Source organism: Priapulus caudatus, unplaced genomic scaffold, assembly GCF_000485595.1.
Source record: "Priapulus caudatus unplaced genomic scaffold, Priapulus_caudatus-5.0.1 Scaffold508, whole genome shotgun sequence".
In the NCBI taxonomy this organism is placed as follows: Eukaryota; Metazoa; Priapulida; class Priapulimorpha; order Priapulimorphida; family Priapulidae; genus Priapulus; species Priapulus caudatus.
In genome coordinates this window covers 193,059-196,843 of record NW_014577569.1, presented here as the reverse complement: position 1 = coordinate 196,843, position 3,785 = coordinate 193,059, and the positions used below count along the sequence as shown (strand labels likewise).

Sequence of the window (3,785 nt, the reverse complement as noted above, 5' to 3'; positions counted from 1 at the left end):
TACGCATTGGGTGATGTGGACGAGCAATGGCCTTATTCAAATCTTTCGGATCAAGGCACACTCTCAAGTCACCAGTCCTGGGCTTCTCTACCAAAACAATAGAATTCACCCATTCAGTGGGCTCCCTCACTTCTTCAATCACCCCAAGACTTCTCATGCGATCAAGTTCTTTCTTAAACTTGTCTCTAAGAGCATGCGGGACCCTCCTCGGTGGGTGTACAACTGGAATCGCATCCGATCTAACATGTACCCTACACTTTTGAGGCAGAGTACCGATTCCCTCAAACACTGGACTAAACTCCGACAATATGCTATCTGGAGATTTGTCTGTTTCCCCCATCCTCTTACTATCCACAGCTAGAGTAACTTTAATCAGACCTAAAGCCACACAGGTATTCAGACTCAATAACGGGTAGTTACTGGTATCAACAACGTAGAACTCAGCACCGAGGGGCGAATTTCCACTGTAGCTACACTTCAACTGACAACAGCCAATAGTCTTCAGGCTCTGATTACCGTAACCATATATCGTTTGCCTGGGGGGTGTAAGGGCGACATTACCTAACTGATCGTGTACAGTCTTCGGTATAATGTTAACTTGAGACCCAGTGTCAAGTTTAAACACTACAACTTCCTTCACCCTACCCGATCCCAACTCAACCTCAGCAAATGCCTGGTCATTCGTAACTTTATTATCCCTCTCAACGGTGTCAACATAGAACTCAGCATCACCGACTGGCTCATTCTCTGACTTATACTCACCGTAAGGCAATTCAGCCACAATTGCATGCGCATTTCCACTTCGGGTGCCGTCAACAGCATTACGACACACTTTCGCGAAGTGATTCCACTGTTTACATCTGTTGCACTGCTTTCCCTTCGCCGCGCATGTCAGTTTCACACCGTGGAAATAGCCACATTTCCCGCACCTCTTTCCTGGAACGTGATTGGTTCTTGGCGCGAACGGCTGTTTCGCTCTCTGTTCTGCTCTCGGTTGCGGTTGCGGTTTCGCTTGCGGTTGCGGTTGCGGTTGGACGATGCAGTTGAAATGGCAAGTATTTCATGCTGTGGATTGAGACAGAGGGAAGAGAGATTTATAAACACATGGAGCGTTACGGAAGACGTGCGCGAAAAACTATCTACCTACTACGCGAGTTTCCAGTCGTACATACAAGCCGAATTAAACCGATATTTGCGCAGGTACAAGTTTTAATAACGGAGGTCAGCTCGAGAGCAGTCAGTAGAGCCAGTTCATAACCAGGCTTCGAGCTTCTTTGAAAGGCATTGCGACATTACAGGGATCCTAGCGATGAGATGATACGGGACCCGGAATTGTATTTCGTGTATCGTCGAAACAGTTTAACGGTTCAGAGGAGAAGCTGGTGAACGAGGGAGAAAACTGACTATGCGAGAAGGCAATCACTATTGCCGCCCAGCAATTCGAAGTATGCACAGGAGCAGATGAGCGCGTCGCATGTCAGCCTACAGGAATGCCAGCAGAATCACATGTCGCGTGAAGCAGCGCCAACATAGGCAGTTACGCGCGCTCGAGCGAGCAAGCAACAGCCAACCGCAACCGAAAACCGCAACCGCAACGCAAACCGCCCAACCTAACGAGCACGAACAGAGAGCGAAACAGCCGTTTCGCGCCAAGAACAATCACGTTCCAGCGGAAAGCGGCTGCGGGAAATGTGGCTTATTGTCCACGCGTGGCGAAACAGACATGCGCGCGAAAGTGAAAGCAGTGCAAACACTGATCTTCTATAATATAATTATTATATATATTATAATATTAATATTATAATATATAGTGTATATATATATATATATATAATATTAGTTAATCAATATTACTATTATAGAGATCAGTGAGTGCCAACAGATGTAGAACAGTGGACTTTCACTTCGCGAAAGTGTGTCGTAACTGGCCTTGTTGACGGCACCCGAAGTGGGAAATGCCGCATGCAATGGTGGCTTGAATTGCCTTACGTGAGTTATAAGTTCAGAGTGAATGAAGCCAGTCGGTTGATTGCTGAGTTCTATGCTTGGACACCGTTGAGAGCGGATAATATGAGCTTACGATGACCAGCGCATTTGCTGACGGTTGAGTTGGGTTCGGGTACGGCCGATGAAGGAAGCTCTTAGTGTTTAAACTTGACACTTGGGTCTCAAGTTAAACATTATACCGAAGACTGTACACCGCATCAGTTAGGTAATGTCGCCCTTTACCACCCCCCAGGCCAAACGATATATGGTTACGGTAATCAGAGCCTGCAAGACTATTTGGCCTGTTTGTCAGTTTAATGTAGCTACAGTGCGCAAAATTCGCCCCTCGGCTGCTGAGTTTCTACGTTGTTGATTACCAGTAACTACCCGTTTATTGTTGGCAGTCTGCAATACCTGTGTGGCTTTAGGTCTGATTAAAGCTTACTCTAGCTGTGGATAGTAAGAGGAGGGGGAAACAGACAAATCTGCAGATAGCCATATTGTCGCGAGTTTAGTCCAGTGTTTGAGGGAATCGGTACTCTGCCTCAAAAGTGTAGCGGTACATGGTTCACGATGCGATGCGATTCCAGTGTACACCCACCGAGCGTGCGCCGTCCCGTCATTGCTCTTCAGAGACAACGTTTAAGAAAGCAAACTTGATCGCAATGAGAAGTCTTTGCGGGCGTGATTGAAGAATGTTGAGGAGCCACTGCAATGGACGTCAATCTATTGTTTTTGTCGTAGAGTAAGGCCCAGGACTGCGTGACTTGAGAGCATGTGCCATTGATCCCGAAAGATTTGAAATAAGCGCCATATGCTCGTCCACATAAACCCAATGCGTACGCTAGAGCGATATCTTACCTGTTGTTGTTAACGCGGGGCAAAGTATTTCTCTAAGCTGGTACTGCCGATCAGTCGTTATTAGCGTCGCGATAGCTTGTTGGTAAGAAGAATCGTCCCTCGCTTAACGGACGTGCAATACTCCGTTTGGGAGGTATAAAAGTTCAAGCGTTTACCTTTTGGCTCTGGCTATTGTTTCGCAAGCGAATTTCAGAGGGCAGATGCGATGAAATCCTTTAGAGACTTGGTATGTGTGGTGAGGTGATATATTTGACGCACGTTGCCTAGTCTTCATGGGCGGACTGTCGACCGAGCCACCGATCGCAATTTAAGGCAGTCTGTTGAAGCGTTGTGCGGAGAGGCAATAAAGCTTAATAAGCGATAAGCTGGTGTGCGGTCATATAAGCTCATCCTGTGATGATGTTTCCCTTTCTTTGGCACCGTTGTACAGCCTCAGTGATGGGCTGTCGAAGCCTGATCCAGCAAGTATACAGGATCTATTGCGGTATGCAGGCCCCAGGGAACAAAGCAAATTCTGTTAGGAATGTGATCACTTACCTTATCGCAAGTTCTCACCAAATCTAAGCATGCAGATCACGAAGCCCTTAAGGCCAATTGCATGGCCAAGGATGCAGTTTTTCTATAGGCCGATGATATGCTCAGCACGATTGCATTTCAGAAAAGTGAAAGAGATCCTCAACACAGGTCAGTCCTGTGTTGGATATTTTGATCCCTCGAAAGATACCCTGTCTGCAGAGTCGGATGCATCAAAATATGGTCCTGGGTGCAGTAGTTCTACAGGAGGAACGCCCTGTGGCGTATGCATCTAAGTCTTCTTACTACCACGCCGAAGTTTGGTTATGCTCAGATAGAGAAATGAGCTTTTGATGCCGATACTGTTTTGCTGTAAAAGCGTTTCAACCAGTATGCTGTACGCGAAGCAAACATTGGTAGAGATT

The 3,785-nt window shown here is 46.8% G+C and overlaps 1 long non-coding RNA gene across 1 annotated transcript in view; it reads right to left on the bottom strand.

The window, feature by feature from the left end:
* LOC106811142 overlaps nucleotides 1–3,785 on the bottom strand; it is a 23,558-nt gene that overhangs the window by 948 nt on the left and 18,825 nt on the right. The gene's annotated exons all lie outside the window — the stretch shown is intronic.